Source organism: Panthera pardus, unplaced genomic scaffold (assembly GCF_024362965.1).
Source record: "Panthera pardus isolate Hobbes unplaced genomic scaffold, ASM2436296v1 HiC_scaffold_27, whole genome shotgun sequence".
Lineage (NCBI taxonomy): Eukaryota > Metazoa > Chordata > Mammalia > Carnivora > Felidae > Panthera > Panthera pardus.
The window spans coordinates 32,470,720-32,496,713 of record NW_026526843.1 but is presented as its reverse complement, the minus strand read 5'-3'; the positions used below and the strand labels follow the sequence as shown (position 1 = coordinate 32,496,713).

General features: G+C 41.8%; 1 pseudogene; it reads right to left on the bottom strand.

Moving 5' to 3' along the window:
* Positions 1 to 733: 733 nt before the first annotated feature.
* LOC109250696 (40S ribosomal protein S27-like) overlaps positions 734 to 25,994 on the bottom strand; it is a 61,057-nt pseudogene continuing 35,796 nt past the window's right edge.

The following is a 25,994-nucleotide window of genomic DNA, read 5'->3' as shown; positions in this document are numbered from 1 at the left end:
CACTAGATAGCTGCATAGCCAATGTCACAAAGGTGAGCCAAGTCTCCGAATATTCCATGCATCTCTCTTTGAAATACTCAGACCGGAACGGTATTTTACTTTGAGCCTGGTGGCTTCTCACTAAAGCCCAAAGAGGTGGCCGGGGTCAGCAGGCATAGCAAACGTCCCAGAGCGGGGAGAATCGCTCATGTAGATATTTGTGTCATGGATACGAGGCACGCAAAGTCATTTTGGTAACAGGAAACGGGATGACCACCAGGCTTATTCACTTGTTTAAGAACTGGCATTTATTTTCCACTGTGCTTTGGGGGGAATTTGTGAGATTTAAAAAGTGTACACACTGAAAGCTATGATAGTCTAAAACTCAATAAATAACCATACTTAATATTTTGGCAGATTTCCTGCTTTTTCTGTGGATCTTATACCTAAATGAGATCACCCTGGGAGATTTATTATTTATTTATTTACTTAATCCAAAATGTGTTTATTGGGATAGTTTCCCGCTCATCTTTTTTTTTTTTTTTAATTTATTTGTTTACTTTGAGAGAGAGAGAGAGAGAGAGAGAGAGCAAGCAAGGGAGGGGCAGAAAGAGAGGAAGGCAGGATCCCAAGCAGGTTGCACCCTGTCAGCACAGAACTCGTTAACCGTGAGATCATAACCTGAGTGGAAACCAACCTATCGGCGACTGAGCCACCCAGGTGCCCTGCCCATTCCTCTTGATTCAGGGTGCTTTTAGCGCTGCTTCCATCTGAAGGAGCATCCTTCTGCAAGCCTTGCTTTTTCTCCTGCAGGTTGCCAGGGATAGCGGAGAAGCCAACACACAAAACTGCCATTTGGGCACGGCTTAAGATGGTGGTAGTTTTGGAGCATCCTGGGTACCTCGCGTCCATGAAGGAGGAGGTGGGGCTCTGCACCATAAGCTTCTTCCTGTGTTTCCTCTTCTCCTCTTCCCCGGGCGGGTGGAGGAGGCCCTTTGGGAGGGGATGTTCTCATGGGGAGATCATCACCGCCAGGAAGGGGGACTATAGGGAGCTTTTTAAAGCTTTTTATAGGGAGATTTTTTAAGAATTATAACATGGTAATAATTTCCCTATGTTGTACATTCCTTTTTTTTTAATTGAAAAAACCTTTTTAATGTTTTATTTATTTTTGAGTGAGAGAGAGACAGAGCATAAGCAGGGGAGGGGCAGAGAGAGAGCGCGAGACATAGAATCCGAAGCAGGCGCCAGGCTCCGAGCTGTCAGCACAGAGCCCGACACGGGGCTCGAACACACGGACCGTGAGATCGTGACCTGAGCTGAAGTCGGACGCTTAATTGACTGAGCCACCCAGGAGCCCCTGTATATTCCTTTTAATAATATCTTAGGGCATGTACAATGGCTCATCTCTCATACATGTAGCTTTTCCCCAACCTTTTGCTTTTATAAAACAGGTCATGAGCATTCTTGTGCATAAAAATTTTCCTGTATTTTGGATATTTTTTCTCCTAGGATAGATTCCAGAACAACACCATTGAGAAAAGACTTTGACCCCATGACATGACTGACTGGTGCATGGATGTTTTACTCTGTTCTTACAGGGGTTTGAACATACTTGATTAAATTATTTGGCCTCCGACCAGATGTTGGGCATCGCTCTGTTGGATCCTTAGTAAGCTTTTGTATTTCTCTTAAACTTGTCCTGAAACATCAGCTTTTGGATCTTAGTGACAAGATCACTAATTTCGTTATAAAGGGTGTAAGTAGTGTATGTAATTGATAGCAGGTTTTACTGAGTACATACTATGGATCAAGGGTTGTGCTAAAATTCTTATGTGAATAATTTAATGTTTTTCAAGATTTCATGACCATCACATGTGCTTGGATTTACAGTACAAATAATAGAATCTCAGAACGAGTGTCTTTAATGTCTCTGGGCTTAGTTACCTCTATAAATGGGACAAAAGTACTGGCCTTACCCAACTTACAGGGATAGTCTTAAGGAAATCAGAGTTTTACTAAAACTTTACAAAAGTTATGCAACTCCATGTAAAGCAAGTTTTTAGTATTTTTAAAATTGGTTTATTGTAATTATTGGTAAGAAATACTTACCTACACCTTCTGCAGTGTTGAAAACTTGGGTAGCCTAGAGGCACTTGGGTAGCTCAGTTGGTTAAGTGTCCAACTCTTGGTTCCAGCTCAGGTCATGATCTCACGGTTTGTGAGTTCGAGCCCCACACCGGGCTCGGTGCTGACAGTGCAGAGCCTGCTTGGGATTCTCTCTCTCCCTGTCTCTCTGCCTCTCCCCTGCTCTCTCTCTCTCAAAAATAAATAAACTTAAAAAAAAAAATCTTTGGTAGCCTAAATAAACCAATGTAATGAAAGTTGGGCTGGAGAAGGTGGGAATTTCATACTTCTTTATTTTTGAAACACATTATTAAATCATGTAGGGAAGATTAAAAAAACAGGCTAATGCATATATTAAGAATTATGGGATATTCACTCATATGAGTACTTTAAGAGACAAAACAGATGAACATAAGGGAAGGGAAACAAAAATAATATAAAAAGAGGGAGGGAGGGGGACAAAACAGAAGAGACTCATAAATATGGAGAACAAACTGAGGGTTGCTAGAGGGGTGGCGGGAGGGGGGATGGGCTAAATGGGTGAGGGGCACTAAGGAATCTACTCCTGAAATCATTGTTTCACTATACACTAATTTGGATGTAAATTTTAAAAAAATAAAAAATAAAATAAAATAAGAAGAATTATGGGATATTGCCCTTTTGTACTAGAAATTCTATACAGGAGTTGTTTGAGAGTACTAGAAGTTCTATATAGGGGTTGTTTGAGACTGCTTAGAGTTTATTGTGATGTTTGAGATATCACCTATCTTTATTTACCATCCCAATAACTGTAAGTAGGAAAGGAAACATAGACTTTATTACACTTGGGGGAAAATGATTGGACACGCCTTATTACATGGCGTATCGGCAATGAAGTCAACTATTAATAATTCTGTTTAAATAGGTCCCGTGTCAGTTAACTACTGAAATTTACTGAGGAACTGATGTATAATAAAAGGGAAGTGAAGTTCAGGTAGACATTTGGGAAGAAGAGACTGAAGGTAGCCTGTTTCACTGGCCCCTCTAATAACTTGGAAAGCTAGGCCATGACTGGACATCTTTAAAAGCTGCTCTAATTAATCTTGGGTTGTCATAATCTCCCCCTTGCTTTTAGCCACCCACCTTCTTCCTCGTTCCTGTAATACTTTGTTGGCTTTTCCCTTCTGGTAGTTTTTGTCATTAACCCTTTGTGCCACTAAAGCTTCTTTCTGGAAAATAACTGTTTGGATCCTGGTCAAGCATACCCTCCCTGACTTGGGGTCCAAGGAAGAAGTTCCTCCTTTCCCTAGTCCAGCTCATCTTGTACTAACCTAACACAAAGGGCCTGTTGAAGACACTTCTGGGTCATAAAAGCCTCTCTTTTCAATTTTTAACTTGAAAGTTTTGAATGTAATACACCACTAAACCTAGTAGGAAGATAAAAAACAAAACAAAACCCAGGAACAGGGGCACCCTGTGGCTCAGTCAGTTATGTCCGACTCTCGGTGTCGGCTCAGGTCACGATCTCACAGTTCGTGAGATCGAGCCCTACACCAGGTTCTACGTGGACAGCACGGAGCCTGCTTGGGATTCTCTCCCTCCCTGTCTCTCTGCCCCTCCACCTCTCACGGGCACGCTCTTTCTCTCTCGAAATAACTAACTAAGTAGCTAACTAAATCAATAAATAACAGGGACAGTTTGGCAGGATTTTGATTTTGACGAAGAAACGCAAAAGTGTATAAGGGTATGAACCTCACTGCTGTCTCAGATGTCTTTTGAAGGGTGGGCCCTGGGACCTTTTGCAAGAATATGTTGCCTGGGGTTCTCAGGGATGAAGACCAAGTAACGAGGCAACATAAGTGCTAGGGACACATGTTTCTGTCGCCAAACTGGCTTGTCCGTTACACAAACGTTTAACCAGTTTGTTGCCGCGCAGGCGTTTTGCGTATGCGGCGATAGGAAAGTCCTGAAGCTGTGCACCTCGAGGATAGAAGATTGTGTCTTTAGATGAGGGCTGGAGTCAGTTAATCCCAAGGACAAATACTTCAGAGTTGAGAGGGAAGAACCAAGAAGAATTGCATCGATTTGGTTGCCAACTAGTCATACAGAAAGGCAAACCAACTTAAAGGGTGTTGTAATCGTGTGCATTGCCCAAAAGTCGGAATTTGCAAACAAGCTGAAATGATATTAAAAATAAATGTCATGGGGTAATCCTTATTTTTCCCGTCAGAGCTTTATCAGTCCTTGCCTTTTGGAGGGCCATCAAGGTGATTTAGTCTTGCTCACAAGGATAATATAGCACTTTGCAGTCAATGGATACTGTTCAGGGGCACCCGGGTGGCTCGGTCTGTCAAGCGTCTGACTTCGACTCAGGTCACGATCTCAAGGTTTGTGAGCTCCAGCCCCACATCAGGCTCTGGGCTGACAGCACGGAGCCTGCTTGGGATTCTGTCTCTCCCCCCTCTCTTCCTGTCTCTGCTGTGCTCTCTCTCTCTCTCTCTCTCCCAAAATAAATAAATAAACTTAAAAAATCTATTAGAAAAATAAAAAAGCATATGAAATACTCCCAACGACTTAGGATTGTCTTAGAATTCATGCTCTTCTTCAATGAAAAATTTAAACAATGTATGTATATGTATGCAGAATCTCTTTTGTGTTTTTGCTTAGACTGTCCCTTCTGCTTGGAATCCCAATCTTCTCTTGCCTTGCCAGCAAACTTCCGTTTACTCCTTGAGACTCAAATGTGCTTCCGGAAGACTTCCAAGACTTTTACAGAGAGGTAGTTGCCTCCTCTTGTGTATTCCCATAGCATTTTATCCATACCACTTATCATATTGCTATAATCGTGGGTCTCCTTGCTGCCTCCCCCACTAGCATGTACGGGTCTGGAGGAAAGGGACTACATTCTAGTTTTCTCTGAGCAGTTAGAAAAGAGTAAACGCTTGTCCAGTGTTTTTTGAATAAATGGATTACTACCTTAGATCTAACGGATTGTTGCTGGCACCTGTGTTTGCTGAGCTCCACGGGACCACTGAAGGCAGTGTGGTCTGGTGCCAGGAAAGGGTAATTGAGTGGCGCCCTAAGTAGAGTCCAGAGTTACTTTTAACAGAAAAGGAAGCCAGCATGGTAATTTTCTAACCTGGCTGCAGATTAGATTAGAATCACATGGAGAACTTTCACAGCTCTCAATCCCTGGTCTCATCTCCGACCTTAAATCAGAATACTGGGGATGGGGCCCAGGCAGTGATAGTATTTAAGTCTTTCTGTGGGATTCTAACATGCAGCCAGGGTGAAGTACCACTGAGCTTGAACTTGAGGAGCCCAGTATTGCCAGGTAGTGTCCATGCTGAAGTGGAAATAGGAGAGGAGATGAGGTATAACTACAGAGTCAAGAATTTGAATCCAGGAGTGAAATTACGGAGATAGACCCACGAAGCAGGGAGGAGCCCAAATCAGAACATAGAATAAAGGGCTGATTAATGCTAAGTTCCATAATAATAGCCAGATAAGAGTCAGAAGTTCGATGTGCAGAGATCAGAGATGGTCAGAGAGCAAGGTTTCTAAGTATAACAAACAGGTGCCGGAGATTGTACACTCCTTTTGAGCCATGGTTTGGGTCCATCGAGCTTGACTAATTTACAGGGTCTCACTTCTGCAGTCAAGGGGCTCCAAAACAAATTGGGTTTACTACAAAACCATAGGCTTTATATGTGCACACAGTCTGTCTTTCTCTAATTATTTGGCTCACCAGCCTTGGACATTTTTGAGAACTCAGGAAAATCCAATTTTCCACAAAAATTCTCCTTTGCCCCCTTTTCTTTTCCCCTTCTTCTTCCTTTTCTTCTTCTTCCTTTCTTCTTTTTTTCTTCTTTCTTCTTCTTCTTTCTTCCTCTTCTTCTTCTTCTTCTTTTTCTTTTTTCTTCTTCTTCCTTCTTCTTCTTTCTTCTTCTTCTTCTTCTTCTTCTTTCTTCTTCTTCTTCTTCTTCTTCTTCTTTCTTCTTCTTCTTCTTCTTCTTCTTCTTCTTCTTCTTCTTTTTCTTCTTCTTTCTTCCTCTTCTTCTTCTTCTTCTTCTTTTTCTTTTTTCTTCTTCTTCCTTCTTCTTCTTCTTTCTTCTCTTCTTCTTCTTCTTCTTCTTCTTCTTCTTCTTCTTCTTTCTTCTTCTTCTTTCTTCTTCTTCTTTCTTCTTCTTCTTCTTTCTTCTTCTTCTTCTTCTTCTTCTTCTTCTTCTTCTTTCTTCTTCTTCTTTCTTCTTCTTCTTTCTTCTTCTTCTTCTTCTTCTTCTTCTTCTTCTTCTTCTTCTTCCTCTTCTTCTTCCTCTTCTTCTTCTTCTTCTTTTTCTTCTTCTTCTTCTTCTTCTTCTTCTTCTTCTTCTTCCTCTTCTCTTCTTCTTCTTCCTCTTCTTCTTCTTTTTCTTCTCCCCCTCCTCCTCCTTCTTCTTGCTATTATTATTAATATTCGCTGCAGCAATCATGTCAGGTTAAAGTTGAGTGAAAGAACTCTGGGATACAAAGGTGCAATGAGTGTAATGCATTAAAAATATCAGCAGATTGACAAGTGCAGGTAATACTAGACAGTTGAAAAACAAGTTAAACAAGATAATTTTCTGTGTGTGCCACATACTTTGTTATATACAGCATTTCCTTTGAAACATTTTATTATCTAATTTCACATGTATTTGTGTGAGATCTTTATTTATGCCTAAGTGGACTTATTTTGAAGTGCCTATCTCTACATACACTTCACAAGAAAAATTATTATGACACATATTGAGTCAAAATATTCCTCTTAGAGGCAAGATTTTTTAGGATTGCATGGAAAATACAAGATGCCTGATGTAAGACTCTCTCCTTTGATAGCTAACTACTTATTTGCCATGTTTTCTTAGCTTTACCATATTATTTTCCACGACAATAATTCAGACGTAGGGAAGTATTACAAAGACTTAGAAGTCTATGGACTTGGGAATAAGGAAATCACTGGTGATATAGCAGAAGGTAGTTTCAATGGCAATGGCGTCTTAGCCAGATTACAAGGTGCTGATGAGTAAGAGGGTGGTCACAAAGTATAAGCAAGAGAAATAAATTCTTGGTTTTTGACAAGTTTATAATGTTTTTCATTTATTTTTTAAAGTTTATTTATTTATTTTGAGAGGGGGGAGGGACAGAGAGAAGGAGACAGAGAATCCCCAGCAGGCTCTGCACTGTCAGGGCGTGGAGCCTGACATGGGGCTCGAACCCACCAACCTCTAGATCATGACCTGGGCCAAAATCAAGAGTCGGACGCTCAACCGACTAAGCTACCCAGGTGCCCCTTGTCAAGTTTGGAAGTAAAAGAAGAGGCAAGGTTGGGTGGCAGCTAATGGAAGGAGTACTACTGAAGTACATTTTTAGAGTATTTATAGACTTAGAAAAAGGAACTTGAAGAAATTATAGGTTAAAGATAAATATCAAGGGGGGGTCATAGAGACTGCCAATTGTACCTCAGTATCTGTCCTCTCCTTCCTTAGTTATAGAAACCTCACGTAATGTTTTGAGTTTATTTATTTATTTTGAGGGAGACAGTGACAACGCGAGTGAGGGAGGGACAGAGAGAGAGGGAGAGAGATTCTCAAGCAGGCTCTGGGCTGCCAGCGCAGAGCCTGATGCGGGACTCAAGCTCACCAAACTGTGAGATCAGGATCGCAGCCGAAACCAAGAGACAGGCACTTAACCGACTGAGCCATCCAGGCGCCCCATGGTTTTTTTTTTTTTATTTTTTTAATTCATTTATGCAAATTTAAGTTAACATACAGTACAGTATTGTTGGTTCCAGGAGTAGAACCCAGTGATTCATCAGTTACATATAACACCCAGTGCTCACCCCCCTGCCAAGTGCCCTCCTCAATGCCCATCCCCCGTTTAGCCCATCCCCCTCCACCTCCCCTCCTCAAACCTCATATTTTATCTGGGCATGTGCAAAGGTGTATTTCCCAATCCCCTTTGCAGCGAGGCGTGGCCATATAACGAAGTTCTGGCCTACGGGAGATAAGCAGAAGTGAGGTGTGCACTTCCGGAAAGTGTTCTTAAAAGGAAGGAGTGTGCCTTTTATCCTTTTTTCCCCTATTGGCTGGAATGTGGACCTAATGGCCAGGGCTATAGTTCTTGACCTATGAGATAGACTTTGAGGTGAAAGCATGATGATGGGAATGGAAGAACAAGATAGAAGGAATCTGTGACCTGATGCTTGTGGAGCTAATAATATGCCAGTCCTGGGCTGCTTATGTGTATCTCAGAGGGATCTTTCATCTTGTCTAAAGCACTACTGTTTTGGGTTTTCCATCACTTGCAGCTGAAGTGAATCCTAACTAATACAGCAGATAATTGATATTGGGATGGGATTGGAGTGAAAGCGATGGGTTTTACTCGATAAGGGGGAAGGATACGTGCCTTACCTGAGCTAGGACGGAAGGAAGAGAGAATATTAGAGAGTGAAGGAAATTTTAGATCAGTGATCCTCAGGGCGCTTGGGTGGCTCGGTGGGTTAAGCGTCTGACTCTCAAGTTTGGCTCAGGTCATGGTCTTCTGGTTTATGAGACTGAGCCCCGAGTCAGGCTCTGTGCTGATGGTGCAGAGCCTGCTTGGGATTCTCTCTCTCTACCTCCCTCTCTCTCTCTGCCCCTCCCTTGCTTTCATGTGTGCACATGCATGCACTCTCTCTCTCTCTCTCTCTCAAAATAAAAAAATAAAATAGATCAGTGCTACTCAGATTGTGGTCCCTGAGCCAGCATCATCAGGGTCACCTGGGAAGCTGTTAGAAATGCAAAATCTTGGGCTCCACCCCACAGCCACTAAATCAAAACCCTTGGACGTAGGGTCCAGAAATACGTGTTTTTAAGAGGATCCCCAGGTGATTTTTATTACAACTATTGAGGAGCACTGGTCTAAGCTTGGGCCACGGGGGCAGTGCATCTTTCGAGATGTGAATAACAATCCTTGAAGTTGTGCTGTGAATATGGCAAGATGATAATGTTGTGGATGATGATGACTTATCCAGGGTGTGGGTGGGAGAAAACTTCCACGAGTTAGAGGATGTGTCTGTGGCCAAGCTAACTTGGCATTACGTTTTCACTCTACTCCAGAATAAGGCAGAGCGAGACAAGTCGGGTTGTCATTGTCTCTCAAATTACTCTAAGTCCTTGACGTCTCCGGGTCGTCCACCCTTAGATGGTGAACGATTTGAAGGCACAGGTCTTGGATTATTTGCATTAAGCCTCCAGATACGTGTGTCTGGTCACTCAAATGTACATAAACCACATATGAAGCAGAGCTGTTACTGGTGTAATCCAACCAGTTTCCTATTCTCATTTTTTTTTTTTTTTTTGGTTGGGTGTGGGAAAACATTGGAGAGTAAGGACCAAAAATTGCCTTCCCTTCCCCAGAACAATCTTACTTAGAGCCAGGGCTAAAGTTAGGGGCCCTAATCCCACACTTGTGCCTATTTCAATTTCTGTATTTCTCTGTAATTGAATCTTTTGTGTTGGGCTATGGTCAACTTTGCAAAGACCATTTAAAACATCATAGGCCTGTAAGATAGGTGTAGATTTATTCACTTTTGCACTGATATCCCCTCTGTCGTTTTTTTTTTAAAGACTTACATAACATTTATACTGCACTAACCCAAACTCTCCAAAAGTCCCTTACATATCCGATCACTACAAAATGCATAAAGCTAAAATTATACTGAGATACTTGCAAGTGAAAAGCAAAGAATAACGTGTAGATAAACTCAAACCTCCAAACTCTCGAAAGTTCCATTTGTCTTTGGCATGGGATTGGGGTAAAAAGTCAGCTGTTTGATTTGAATCAGTTTACTCATCTCATTTTGCCATAAACAGTATATGGGGACATGTCAAATCTTAATTAATATGGCAGAAGGAACAGGAAGATAAGGAAGAAAAATTATTTTGTTTATATGAAACTATTTTGGTCACAAGGCAAAAAAAAAAAAAAAAAAAAAAGAAAGGAAAGGAAGTCTGACCTATGGCTAATATCTATTTATTCGTGATCATAATCAGCTTCTTGTCCTAAGTTTCTATGTATATAGGATTTAGGCTGTTATATAATTGCCGTGATGCCCATTAAGATAACATTTACTTTTATTAGTATTTTAATTCAATCCTTTGCTAACTTAAGCAGAGGGCTTTGGTAGCCAAAGGTACCTCAATTGAAATCTATACGTCATGGGAAATGCATAGTGACCTAAATAAAAACTCCAAATGTGGTCCTGATGGCCTCCTTAGACCCAGGAAATATTGTTTCTTAGCAGGGACTCCTTTGTAACAGGATCATTCCTCACCGAGCCGTACAAAAAGTGCAACCAAAACCAAAAAAAAAAGTTTCAAACGAGTTTGAATGGAGTTCTTTCCAGTGTCTGGTCTAATAATGCTGGTGACACATTTCGCGTGTTTCACTATAGACAGAAAGACATTTAGTAAAGCACTGAGGCTCCAACAGAAAAAAAAAAATGCGACAATTACATCTTCAACCAGTGACTCTAGATATTGGCCGGAACCCATGTGCTCAGAGAATTTGTCACAACTATGACAACAATATTTAATACCGAGTGTTCCTTTCTTCTGGATAGGGCTAGAAGCTTTACATGAATTATCTCCTGTAAAGCCTCAGAGCACCTGGAGGAAGTAAGAGCTATAATTATTCCTACTTTACGGATGAGCAAACCAAGGTGCAAGGAGCCCAAGGCCACAGAGCTGTTCCCACGCAGAGCCAGAATTGGAATCTGCCTTTTTCTCTTTCTAGAACCCTTGATTTTATCCACTACAGGCATACCTCTTTTTCTTGTGCTTCGATTTATTGTGTTTAGCAGACACTGTGGGGTTTTTTTCTTAACAAATTGAAGGTCTGTGGTTTGTGTCTCTGTGTCACATTTTGGTAATTCTTACTATATTTCTTTAAACAATTTTTTTAAATGTTTATTTGTTTTTGAGAGAGAAAGAGAGAGCCTGAGCGGGGGACAGCAGAGAGAGAGAGAGGGAGACAGAGAATCCAAAGCAGGCTCCAGGCTCTGAGCCGTCAGCACAGAGCCCGATGTGGGGCTCCAACCCACGAACAATGAGATCATGACCTGAGCCGAAGTCGGACGCTCAACCGACTGAGCCACCCAGGCGCCCCCTCACTATATTTCAAACTTTCTCATTATTTTTATATTTGTTACAGTGATCTGTGATCAGTGATTATGACTCACAGAAAGCTCAGATGATGGTTAGCATTTTGTAACAATAAAGCATTTTTAAATTAAGGTCTTTGTATTGTTTTGGTTTTTTTTTTTTTTTCGACATAATGCTGTTGCTGTACCACATGGAAGCAAATAAATACACTGTTAATTCTACTTGGTGATTCTATTTGACCAAGTGGCTGACCAGATACTTGGATAGGGCAACCGAACTGGCCAGCCAATTCAGTCCCAATGGCCAATCTGGTGATTCACAGGATAAGGCAGCCTGAAGACTGCACAGAAGTTTTACTGTAATTCTTTAACGGTGCTTGCGTGGTAGATATGCTGTATGGCTGTTTAGGAGGAAAAATTGCTGTTTCTCTCCTTTTTAAAAATTTATTTTGAGAGAGAGTGGGCAGAGGCAGAGAGAGAGGGAGGGAGAGAATCCCGATGTGAGGCTCGAACTCACGAACCCGTGACATAATGACCTAAGCTGAGGTCAAGAGTTGGAGCTTAACCAACTGAGCCACCCGGATGCCCCTAAAATCGCTGTCTCTTTCTTGAGTGAAACACTCAGGCCACTGTTTGGGGGAAGGTGGTAAATTCCGCTTCAGGCCGCACTGCAGATAGGTTCTGGCGGAGAACATCTTTTCGAGGGCAGTAATCTTTCTGTTTTTTATTTTAGTCTGTTTTGTTCTGGAACCATGCTGTCCAATATGGCAGTCACTGCGCTCATGTGGTGAGTGCAGCTGAGATGATGAAATACACACTGGTTTTGATTTCATACAGAAAAATATAAAATGTCTGGATTTCAATATTGATTATGGGTTAAAATGGTAATACTTGGGATATGTGGGTTAAATAAAACGTGAGTAAGATTAATTTCACAGCTGTCCATTTTCGCTTTCTAAATGTGACTTCTAGAGATCTTTTTTTCTTTTAAAATTTATTTATTTAAATTCAAGTTGGCTAGGGGGCGCCGGAGTGGTTTAGTCAGTTAAGCGCCCGAGTTCCCCTTGGGTCCTGATCTCACGGTTTGTGGGTTTGAGCCCCGTGTCAGGCTCTGTGCTGACAGCTGGGAGCCTGGAGCCTGCTTCCGATTCTGTCTCCCTCTCTCTCTCTTCCCCTCCCCCACTCATGCTCTATCTCTCTCTGCCTCTCAAAAATAAATAAACATTAAAAAAATGATCATATATATGCTGCCTCCATGCAGCCTTTTTCTTTGTTCTCCTCCTACACTTGACTCTCTTCTTTTTTTGTAAAATTTACTTATTTATTTTGAGAGATTGAAAGAGTGCACATGGGGGAGGGGCAGAGAGAGGGTAAGAGAGAGAATCGCAAGCAGGCTCCGCACTGTCAGCAGTGAGGAGCCCGCCACGGGGCTCAGTATGGGGCTCAACGTGGGTCTCGAACCTGGAGAACTGTGAGATCGTGACCTGAGCCGAAATCAAGAGTTGAATGCTTAACCAACTGAGCCACCCAGGCGCCCCATCGTTTGACTCTCTTCTGAGGCCTTCATTCCCCCTCCTTAATGCCTCCCTTTCACAGCATCCCCCTTAACACGTCCTAACCTGTCTTCACAATTTACATTGTGAATTGTGTCCTTCCTACGCCGTCTTCCTCTTCAGTCCTGGGCTCGGCTTCCAGCTAAGCACACTCTTCCTTAGCAACCAAGTCATGTGTATGGTGCATTTCTTCCATGTCTTGTACCATGCCAACCACCACGGAACATACTGATAACTTGTTTGGGCAGTTGTCCCCCAGTGGGGGACAAATGTGAAATGTTTTCGCGACGTTTCCGGCCCTGAGTTCATTCTATTCTGTAGACTCTTCCTGTCTCGTTTCTTTTCTTTTTTTTTTTTTCTGGGAACTTATTTTTCCAGGGATTTTACATAATTTTCAAGGCACTTTTTAAAAAGCAACAGCCTTGGGGCACTTGGGTGGCTCAGTCGGTTGAGCATCTGATCTCGCGGTTCGTGGGTTCAAGCCCCGTGTCTGGCTCTGCGCTGACAGTGTGGAGGCTGCTTGGAATTCTCTTTCTCCCGCTCTCTCTGCCCCTCCCTCACTTGCTCTCTCTCTTTCTCTCTCTCTCTTAAAAAAATGACATTTCGCTGCCCAAATGCAAGGCAACAGGTAAAGTCTTGCTAAAAATCATATTATATATAGAAGAAAGCTATGCTAAAGTTTAGAGGAGTTCAACCAAACTGTTCCATATTTCAAGCCTACAGATCCAGACTTGTACAAGTAATATATATCGATTTATTGCCAAAGCCAACCTCCAGGCTTGCTAGCTTCTGAACAGAGCAAACGTCATTTCAGTAGCCTTCCTATATGCATCTAGTCCAAACTGATCTCCCCAGTCTATGGAAATTTATCGCATTTATGATCTAAACCAGAGGGCCTCTCCCACGTATCACACGTGATTGATGGATTCACTTATAAGACAAACTTCCACGGATTTGGTGAGGCTTATGAACAATTTTCGATAAGCTAGCAACAACTTTCTCTTTCACTCAAGAAAGCATATTGGATTCATTTGAGTAATATTATTAAAGCAATTACCTTAAAATTGGCCCTTGCTGGTTAAAGAGTACTTTTCACAGGCTGACACATTTTTATTGGTACTAAATTCTTTGTGACACTCTTTACGGCTGATCATGACACCGTGTTCAGAAGCTGCTGGCCTAAACCCAAAAGCTTAACGCTTTATCTAGTTTTGTTTTCAACAAAATTGCAGCTGTCCTGGAGGCAGGAATTGTATCTAATGTATACCTGATACTTAATAAATTTTATTTTATTTTATTTATTTTATTTTATTTATTTATTTTTTTAAATTTTTTAACATTTTGTATTTTTGAGAGAGACAGAGACAGAGTGCAAGCTGGGGGGGGGGGGCAGGGGCAGAGAGAGAGAGGGAGACACAGAATCGGAAGCGGGCTCCAGGCTCCGAGCTGTCAGCACAGAGCCAGACGCGGGGCTCGAACTCACAGATCGTGAGATCATGACCTGAGCCGAAGTCGGACGCTCAACCGACTGAGCCACCCAGGCGCCCCAATAAATTATATTTTAGACAGATGGTATTCCTAAATATATAGATCCAAGTGTAAATATAAATGTATATATAAATTTTATATAGACATGACTTTAGTTGAGATAGAGCAGAAATTATTAAGCCAGGAGCGACTAGAAAAGAAAAGTGTACGTTTTTTATAGGCTCAAGACATTACTTTTATTAAAGGAAGACGGAGGTTTGACATTGATTTCGCCTTTGTCGCAGCTTCTACATTACTGGTTTAGAATCAAGAAATGCCGTGTTTCTGGATTCCTCATGGTGCACTCCACGGCCGGCGCTCCAATCGATGCTGATTAAAGTAAACTAAGTGGAGGTTCATTGTTCACTCTATGGTTTCCAGAAACCTTCTGCCCAAGTCTGGAATGGCTTCTTTCCACACATGACTTAGGGTAGATTCCCTCTTTCCTTCCATCAGTAGTCTCCATTAGACCTAAGTGTCCTAAAATGTTTTGTAGATTGGATTCTTCCAAAAGCAAACTCTGAGACAGAGGTAAGCATTCAGGAAGTTCATCAAGCGGTGCTCTCAGGATCAACAACTGTGCAAGGGAAGAGAAAAGAAAGAAGGGAAATAAGGAAAGAAGGGAAGAAACCAACAGCGGTCACAGAGAGAAGTTCAACTGTGAAACGGTCCCAGCAACGGCCTCAGCCATGCCAAGGTGAGCTCTGAAACTGGGATCTCCTTTAGAGTCGTCCCACATTGTGATGAGCCGTCAGGGCTTTCTACTTCCACCTTGACCAGTCGTGGATGCATGCGGTCCCTGGGAAAGGGTTGTGAACTTGGGAGACGCAGTTCTCTGTAGCTGATGATGTATCTGGAGAGGACTGGCAGCTGAGTGCAGTCAGCCCCCCATTCCTAGAAGCTGGGGAATAAACCCTTTGGTCCTTAAGTGGAATCTGAGGTGCGTTATAACATCCACTACGAAGGTCTTTCTTGAATTAATAATTACCCCTGTGGTCAAATTAGTTTGGCAAATGCTAGGCTAAACAGGTTTCTTTACCGGAGGAGTTCTTAGAAATTTAAGTATGCTGGTATGCAAGGTGAATGTCCAATGGGGGAATAGAACATGGAAAAGATAGCGACCATAGGTGACCTGAGAACATATCTTTCGAGGAGTATCTCTTAACCATAGTGCCGTTAAAATTCAGCTTGAGAAATGCTGTTCCAGAGGCAAAGAAGACAGAATAAATACTACAGTTGTGGGAATCTCAGCTCTATTATCTCAGATTTCGTCTCGGTCCAACGTAGCAAATAACCTACCTTGATTCAACTATTAGTAAGGTCTGTTGCCCTTGATCAGAGTGCTATGGACTATTAAGTCCGATCCACAGCTAAATCAAGCAGGACTTATTTCTTAATGAAAGTCTAGCTTAGTATGGAGACAAATGTTTGCTTTATTGTTGACCATATTTCTTCTCATTCTAACGGGTTTCATTCCGATGGGTTTACGGGCTCGATGTGTTTTCGGAAATTGACATGGTTGACCATAAACGCAATGTTGCTTTCAGGAAAAATTCATCATGGAATACTATTGCTGTATGATACAAGAAGGCCTTGAAAAGAATTCAGAGTAACCTACGACTTTTCTTAGCCTGATTTCATGTCAACTTTCACACCTCTGTGATTATCGACTCTCTTGTTAAATCTGTTTCCTCACTGTCATCTTCTTGAAATAGTTTCCACCTCGGGATGTCTGCTTACCTGACTTTCACATAAATCAATTTAGATTAAGTTAGAATCAGACAAGAGGCAGTTTCAGGAATGAAAAAGAAACTCTTCACTGAAATATACTAACTATCTGTATTTGAGAACATTCATGGACAGGAAGACATAACACTTTAAGAATACACTTTGAAAAGTTAGAGAGAAATATTTACCTTCAGAAGTGGCAAAGAAGGTCCTGAATGCCCACTGTGACACTAAGTTTTCTCAAAGTCGGCAAGAAAGAACATGTGGCTTTGAACACGAATTTTCAGTATCACACAGGTGTGAGCGTGTGTGTAGGAGTGTGTGTGTGTGTGTGTGTGTGTGTGTGTGTGTAGAAGGATAGAGAGAGAAAGAGAAAATTTATTTAGAGGTAATCTATATTATACTATAGGATACTAGACTATACTATATCATGGTATACTAGCATAACATATTTTATGCTGCACTAGAATAATCTAGATTATACTAAACCATATATTATGGGAGTTTACTAATGGGATAAGTTTTGGCTAGAGGAATCATTATTTTCTATTTCAAAATGAATTCCTATGCTTTACAGTCCTAATATGCTGATTTTTGGTTTATCAGTGTTTATTTGAACCTTTCTGTCAACCTGAGCTTCTCAATCTCGGGCAGTAGGATTTTGTTTCATTTCATTCTTTTTACTAAAATAGTGTCAGTCCCTCTTCCTGACCAAGTCTTTCATTTTAAAAAATGATTCCTAAAAAAAAAAAAAGACTCCTTAGAGTGGAATTTTTTAAGCTATATTTGACAACTGCAGGAACTGACTTGGGGGGGGGGGTGGGTGGAGCTTAATTGAACTCTACTAAATAGAAAAGCAAATAAAGTTCCTTGTTCAGAAGTACCCTGGCTTTTGAAGATACCCGAAACCAAATAAACTACGTTTTAGGGAAGTACAAGAGGGTTTGTAAGAATAAATGAATTATTTGTGCCCTATTAAGATGTGCTTTTCAGAAGTTTGGCAACCTATTCTTCTCCAGTCAAAAATGACTTTAAAAAATTCTTTTAAATGTTTATTTATTTTTGAGAGACAGAGACAGAGTGTGAGCAGGGGAGGGGCAGAGAGAGAGAGAGAGAGAGAGAGAGAGACACAGGATCCAAAGCAGGCTCCAGGCTCTGAGCTGTCAGCACAGAGCCCGACGCAGGGCTCGAACCCACGAACCACGAGATCGTGACGTGAGCTGGAGTCGGACGCTGAACTGACTGAACCACCCAGGTGCCTTACCAGTTGCTGCTTTTAATCAAGTTTTGATTAAACTAGTTTTGGATATAGATGCAATTTGCTTCATGTTCATATTTGGTTGAATGATGAGATTGAACTTCAATTTAGATGTCAACCAATTATGAATTTCATAGGATGTGCCCCACCCTGGGCTAAGCGCTACACGGAACCTAAAGCCATTGTATCAGAAGGCTCTCGTCCACCACTGTGATGGATAATTTTATGTGTCAGCTTGGCTGGGCTAAGGGATGCCCACATACCCGGAAAAAAACATTATTCCTGAGTGTATCTGTGAGGCCGTTTCTGGGAGAGATTAGGACTTGGGTTGGTAGACTGAGTAAAGGAGGTCACCCTCACCCAAGCGGGTGGGCATCAGCCAATCAGTTGAAGACCAGAAGAGAGGTCTTCAGAAAGGAGGAGGGAGGGGGAAATTTCCTCTTTGCCTGAGTTGGAACATCCATCTCTTCCTGCCCTGTATCATCCGTGGCTCCCGGCTCTTGGGCCTTTGTACTCAGATTGGGACTTCAACCATTGACCCTCTCTCTGGTCCTCAGGACTTCAGACTCTGACCGAATCGTGCCATTGATGTTCCTGGGGCTCCAGCTTATGGATGGCAGATCATGGGACTTGTTGGCCTCTACAATAGCATGAGCCAATTTTACTATTATATCTATTAGAGAAATGTAAAATTTATATGTAAATATGTAAATGTAAAGTACCTACGGATATGTCTTATTTGATTATATATATGTGTATATACATCCCATTGGTTCTGTTTCTCGGGAGAACCCCGACTAATACAACCATTTAGTCACAACTCCTACTGTCCAAGTAAAGCCAGGGTAGCTCCCTACGCTTGCCCCTTCCCAGACTTACCTTGACCATGCCACACAATTTCTAGTTTTCAATGCATTTATCTTAGTGGCTTGTGACAACCCCATGCTGTGGGATGGGAGAATTCATGGTCACCAATTACGTTGCCAAAGCCCAGTGAACATATAGGATTAGGTTCTCTGGTTAAAGATACAGCCTTATTCTCCCCCCAATGGCCAGTCCCTTTTCCCAAAACAATTCGATATTTAAACACTGATTTTATCCATTTATTTTTTAATTTTTTAAATTTTTATTTATTTTTGAGCGAGCGAGAGAGACAGAGCATGAGCTGGGGAGAGACAGAGAGAGAGAGGGAGACACAGAATGTGAAGCAGGCTCCAAGCTCCAATGCTGTCAGCACAGAGCTCAAAGCGGGGCTTGAACTCACAAACTGTGAGATCATGACCTGAGCCGAAGTCGTCCGCTTAACTGGCTGAACCACCCAGGTGCCCCTATTTATTTATCTTAAAGGTGTATTAATTTTGAGGGACGCCTGGGCAGCTCAGTTGGTTAAGCGTCTGACTTTGGCTCAGGTCATGATCTCGTGGTTCATGAGTTCAAGCCATGAGTCAGGCTCTGTGCTGACAGCTTAGAGCCTGGAGTCTGCTTTTCTTTCTTTCTTTTTTTTTTTTTCTTTTAAAGTGTTACAGTTTATCTATTTTGAGAGCTCACACAAGCACAAGCAGGGGAAGGGCAGAGAGAGAGAATCCCAAGTAGGCCCCGCACAGGCAGCTTGGAGCCCAACTTGGGGCTTGAACTCATGAACTGTGAGATCATGACCTGAACCGAAATCAAGAGTCAGATGCTTAACCAAGTGAGCCACTCAGGTGCCCCTACACACTGATTTTAAATATCACATCCTCTATTAAATTTCTGAGTCATTAGCATCTATTTTTAGACTCTCTCTTAGGTTTCACTACTGTGTCTATCGCTTCGTTCATGGTGTGAAAATGTTTTAATTAGTTGAGCTTTATAATACATTAAAAAAAATCTGCTAAGGCTAGTTATCGCTCTGGTGGGTATTATCTTCAGTATTCTTCTGGCTATCGTCATGTCCTCATTTGTGTGTGTGTGTGTGTGTGTGTGTGTGTGTGTGTGTTTGATTTTGAGAATCAGCTTAGCTGGTTCCAAAAATATCCTTTTAGTATTTGTATTGGGATATGTTAAATGTATAGATTATTTTAAGGGTTTACTTTTCCTGTCCATGAACCAGGTATAAGGTGTGCATTTAAATTTACTTATACTTCTTAACTCAGGTTTAATGTTTTCAGTAAAATTTTGCATTTCTCCTTGTGCATTTATTATAATTTTTCTAGATGTTTTCTCTTTTAATTTTTAATTATTTCCATAGCTATGTTTACATTACCTTTCGCATTCTTTACTTCCTATATTTGTTACTTCTCTGTATTACACTTGACTAGTATTTCTTCTGTTCTCTAAATCATAAGTTTCTGATTTAATCTTTACTAATTCTTTATTTCTGTTTTCTTTGGATCTGTTTTGTCCTTTGCTAGCTTTTTGAGTTATAGTCTAAGTAATGTATGCTTTCATTCTTCATATTTAATAAGAAGAATATTTATAGCTATGAATTATTGTGAGTACAGCTATGGGAATAGTCCATACTTTTGATATGTTGTTTTCTAAAGCACTGGGTTTCTAAATCATTGGGAATTATTTTTAGAAATTATTGGTATAATTATAGTACCTTTCATTTTCTTTTCTGAGCAATAAGTTACTTAGAAGTGCATTTGTTATTTTCATAACTCAATTTTCTGGAATTTGTGTTGATTTCTGCCTTACTGCATTGTGGTCACAGAATGGGATCTGTGTGTTTCGTGCTTTGGGGACCTGATCACAGTCTAATCAATCAGAAGGAAGTCGCGCTTTTATTGTGGAAGGTACAATGTTCAGTATCTAATAAATTACCTTGTATTGTTCTTATTTATATTATTTATCCTTATGCATTTGACAGACATGATTTTTTAGTTTTTTTTTCATTGAAGTGTAGTTGACCCCCAATGTTACGTTAGTTTCGGGTGCACGACATAGTGATTTGACACCTCTATGGGTCATGCTGTACTCACTACAAGGGTAGCTGCCTTCTATAGACAGGCGGGATTTAAAAATCTGACTCTGCCATTTACTGATTGTGGCCCTGGACAAATTACATAATCCTTCCCTGCTTCCTCATTGAGTTGAGTCTAGTTCATGGACTGTTACGAAGGTTATACAGTTTAGTGTATAGTGTTTTGCATGCTGAACATAGAACATAGAACATAGTGTGCTTTGGGGCGCCTGGGTGGCTCAGTCGGTTGAGCCTCCGACTTCGGCTCAGGTCATGATCTCACGGTTCGTGAGTTCGAGCCCTGCATCGGGCTCTGTGCTGACGGCTCAGAGCCTGGAGCCTGCTTCCGATTCTGTGCCTCCCTCTCTCTCCGACCCTCCCCCGTCCACGCTCTGTCTGTCTCTGTCTCAAAGATAAATAAACATTAAAAAAATTTAAAAAAAAAGAACATAGTGTGCTTTTATCTAATAATTATTTATTCATATTTTTTCCACTGTCTTATTTTGATTTTTCGAGTTTATTTATTTTGAGAGACAGAGAGTGAGCAAACAGGGGAGGGGCAGAGAGAGAGGGAGAGAGGGAGAATCCCGAGCAGGCTCCACACTGTCATCGCCGAGCCCAATGTGGGACTCGAACCCGTGAACTGTGAGATCGTGACCTGAGCCGAAATCAAGAGTGGGACGCTGAACCGACTGAGCCACCCAGGCGCCCCTTATTCTGATTTTTAACCCAATGTGAAGATTTTTGTTTTCTAATAGGTGAATTTAAGTCTGTAAGTTTTGTTGTCACTTTAATGGTTTCTCTTTCTTTTCTTCCTTACTGCTTTCTTTTCTTCTTTTTTTTAATTTAAATATTATTTAGTTAATGTATAGTGCAATATTGGTTTCAGGAGCAGAATTCAGTGATTCGACACTCCCATACAACACCCAGTGCTCATCACAAGTGCCCTCCTTAGTACCCATCGCCCATCTCGCCCATCCCCCACCCACCCCGTTCCCTCAACCCTCAGTTTGTTCTCTGCCGTTAAGAGTCTCTTGTGGTTTGTTTCCCTCTCTCCTCTTTCCCCACCCTTCCCATATGTTCATCTGTTTTGTTTCTTAAATTCCACCTATGAGTGAAATCATGTGGCATTTGTCTTTCTCTTGACTTAGTGACTTATTTTGCTTAGCCTAATACAACTTTAGCTCCATCCACGTCGTTGCAAATGGCAAGATTTCATTCTTCTTGATGGCTGAGTAATATTCCATTATATATATGCCACACCTTCTTTAACCATTCATCAGTCTTTCTTTCCTTCCTTCCTTCCTTCTTTCCTTCCTTCCTTCCTTCCTCTTTCTTTCTTTCTTTCTTTCTTTCTTTCTTTCTCTTTCTCTCTTTCCTTCTCTTTCATTCTTCTTTTGCTTTCTCTTTCTTTCTGTTGTTTTCTACATTTTGCTGTATAGAGCATGCTCTGACATGTTTTTCTTCAGTGATTTTGAATGTATGCAGTATGTTTACCTTTAGGCACTGTTTAGATCCGAATCTGAAGTTTGAGACTGAAAGTAGAGAAGACACCTGATCACTAGATGAGAGGGGATCAGAGAGGCTCCGAACAAAATGCATCAGTGTTTACCACCTGTACCAAGCAAGACTCTCTCAATGGAGTGAAAGTGAGATGTGCACTTTAAGACAGCTGTGTGGGGTTTTGTGGCAAAGGACAGAATGCGGTATTTTAAGTGAGACCATGAGTTTTTTGGCACAGCCTGGAGTAGACTCTTCTTAGCTTGGCAGTTTATTGCACGAAAGTTGCCTTTCAAGTGTCTCCTGAAAGGGGCAGTACATTCTGAAAGGAGCAGGGTTTGTTTTTTTTTTTCTTTTTCCTTCAACTCCCTGGGCTTTGGAGCACCTTCTCTAAGGATCTGTAGGCTTCCCTTCTGTTGAAGAATCGATGTGAGCAGATAGTACAATTACAATTTTTTTAATGTTTTATTTATTTATTTATTTATTATAAAATTTTTTTTAATGTTTATTTTTATTTTTGAGAGACACAGACAGAGAGTGAGTGGGAGAGGGGCAGAGAGAGACAGGGAGACAGAATCGGAAGCAGGCTCCAAGCTCTGAGCTGTCGGCACAGAGCCCGACGCGGGGCTCGAACTCACCGACCGCGAGATCATGACCCGAGCTGAAGTTGGACACTCCACCGACTGAGCCACCCAGGCGCCCCAATAGTCCAAGTTTTAAAAAGCCATCCTGATAATAATTCGTGATGTTTACATGTAGCGCTTCTTCATCTGTCCCGTTTGATGCGTATGTGAAATATCATGAAATAGGGAAGGGCCGGTGTGATCGCTCATATTTTGCCAGCAGAGAAACCGAGGCTCAGAGAAGAGACAACTTCAGCCGGCTTTTGTGACTCCTTCAAGCAAGACTCTCAAGATATACTGGATGTGATTGCAAAGGGTCAGAAACCTCCCACCCTGGCTGGGACTAAAATTGCCTAATGCCTGCCTCTATGCTTTTGCTTGAACGCTCCCCTAGCTTCTCTCCAGATCCGGGCCATTATCTCTTTCTGCACTGGGCTTAAAATTCTTTTTTGCCAAGAACACCCAAACGCTGTCAACCTGGGGCGACTCGGGTCACGACATTATCGTGCTAGGCATGCTGGCGTCTCCTAGCTTTACAGCACGACCTGGGGAAAGTCCGACAGACGGTGGACGTTCCCTCCGCTTACTAGAATGTCATCTTCCATACCCACGGTCATTTGACCTCTTGTTGCCTCTTTCTCATCCGTAACATACAATAGCTAATATTTGTTGAATGCTTTGCATGCATTGTCTTTAATCCTTACAGTACATCCGCAAGGGAGATCGTATTTCCTCTTAGTAAAACAAGGAAACTGGGATTCAAGCGGTTAAGTGATTTATCCAAGATCACTCAGCAAATGGTCGCACCTGGATTTGAAGCCAGCTCTCTCTGAATAGAAATCCCACACTTTTTCCAAAATGCCGGAGGGTGTCCGAAGAATACTGACGTCTCAGTGCTATTCGTAGGGACAGACAAAATTAGGCTTGCAAATGACCTAGCACACGGCCTTGTTCATTTTTTCTTTCCTCTCTTTCCTTACCGTTGTCCCACAAGCCACAGCGTTAGGAGCTGTTCAATTCTCTTTCATTTTCTTGCCCAAATAGTTTTCAGCCATAGCGTATCAACTTACAATTACAGGTAGGAAATTAGTTCCCTTACCATTTAAGAATTTCTTGGCATGAATTGCCGTATTTCATCATTTCTGAAATGCATTTTTTTTTCACATTTTAGAAGCTCTGACATCAAGATGAACCTTAAAATCTCTGGTGCCTTGTAATTATAATTGACTGTGTCCTTCCTTCCTTCCTTAGTGGCACGTAGAATAATACGTCTTAGAATTAATGGCTTCTCAGAGATCATGAAATATGATATGTACAAGTCAATGCATTATAGGTATAGGGCATATTTTATGAAATCTAGCCTCTTTTTAGAAACTGTCACAGAATTATAGAAATAAAATTCTGTGTGCATTTCCTTGATGAGGGAACTGAAGCTTAGAGAGGAGGGATGTGATTTTTCTCAGTTTCATGGAACTTCTAGGTGACAGAGGCAAGACTACCGTGTAACTTTCTGAGTTTCTATTACACCAGCCAACCCTCACCTTTGACCCCTGGAGAAGTTTCATCGGAATTCTATTGTACTCTTTCTCCTCCTTCCTGAACGCTGCGAAAATATGTTAATTCTTATGAGTCCTATAGGCACATATCCCATATTTACTCTGACTTACAAATGCAGGCTAGTTCACAACACTCTGAGTGGATGTGTTCTCTTTTACAAACAGAAGTGTGTCTTCCTCTGAGCATTGGTAAGTACACTCTTTTCCTGTCCCTAGTTATTGACGCTTTTCGTTTCTTTCTTCCTATCTCCTGTCTGAACTGAACTCACTACTCACAATTCATTGGATTCATTGTATTATTACCTGCCAATAAGACAGTCCATTTCTAGTCCATTTCTGTAATGGATATTTACAAAGTTTCTTTGTGAAGTACACAGAGGTATGTGTAATTAGCATAACGGCAGACACGGAGTTATTAATCACACTTTTTAAAAATGTTTGTTTATGTTTGAGAGAGAGAGAGAGAGAGAGAGAGAGAGTGTGCGCGAGCAGGAAAGGGGCAGAGAGAAAGAGGGACAGAGGATCCGAAGCAGGGTCTGTGCTGACAGCAGACAGCCGGACACGGGGCTCGAACTCATGAGCCCTGAGATCATGACCTGAGCCTAAGCCGGAGGCTTAACCGACTGAGCCTCCCAGGTGCCCCACACTTTTGTTTTTGACGTTTCTACTCTTTTCAACCTCCTCAGCACCTGTTCACAACTCTCGGCTCCTACTAGGGGCTCGCTCAGTGAAGTCTTGCCAACAGGAAGCTAGGATACCAGTGGATCTCCAGCCGTATTTCTCTCTCCCTACTAAATCAACAGCGGAAAGCAGTACCCCGCGTAGTGCCTGGCACATCCAAGGCACTCAATAAGAGATCACTCCTTTGTCTCGTTTTCTAAGCAACTTTATCCATTTAGTAGTTTATAGCTGTGGACTTGGGCCCTGATAGGGGCTCTACTAAAGTTCCAGGCCAGATGTTTTATGTATATACCTCGGGTTTCTGACTTGCCAACTTAGATAGGGATAGGAAGAAAATATGAGTAAGCATTCGATCCGATGTCCTCGTGGTGCAGGGGAGGGCCCACGTCGTGAATGCTTGCACCTTGATGTAATTCGCCCATTCCTCCTGATGCTAGTTAAATTTTGGCAGTTAGAGGACACCCCTCCCAAACCATGTAAGCTTCCAAATGTTTCCAAACGTCCTAACTTCTAAGCCATGGTTCTTCTGTTTTTCAGACATTGACTGAATATTTGCACCAATGTCATATAGAAAGAAAAGAAAACGGACTCTGCCTTTAAAGACTGTATAACTTTGGTCAAGGTGGGTGACCTCTTTGAGTGTTCATTCCCGACTCTAAAAAATTAGGATAATAAGACCTCTCTCTTGCGGTTGTTGTGAGCTCACATTTATGATTTTGTTAATGTTTACTTATTTTTGGGAGAGAGACAGAGTGCAAGTGGGGGAGGGGCAGAGAGAGAGGGAGACACAGAATCCAAAGCAGGCTCCAGGCTCCGAGCTGGCAGCACAGAGCCCGACGTGGGGCTCAAACCCATGAACTGCAAGATCATGACCTGAGCTGGAGTCGGACGCCTGACCAACTGAGCCACCCGGGCGCCCCCGAGCTGACATTTATAAAACAAATCACAGTGCTGGCGATAGGCGCTGGTTTGCTTTCCATTCTTTTTCCCCCTAAGTTCCAGGCTTTTCTGATCTCTAGCTAACTGTTCAGCTCTTTTTCTATCCTTTTGTGTTGATCAAAAGCCTTCGCTGCTACTCTGTTCCTTTCTACCAGGTCATCTCAGCGGGCCAACTGGGCTGTGAGTAAAAACTCTTGAAGTAATGTTAATAAGTGACGTGTGCCGATGTTAGTGCTGTCGTGGCGGGGCCAGCGAGAGGTGAGGAAGGAGGTAGGAAATAATAGACTTTTGATTGTGGTTAAGACACAATCGTGTACTTATTTTCCCATGTGCTACTTTATAGGTTTGAAACACCCATTCTTAAACTGTGGCCTGGGGGTACCTGGGTCCCATTCTGGGGAACTGCAATGTCTTTCCATTGCCACATACACATCTGTGTT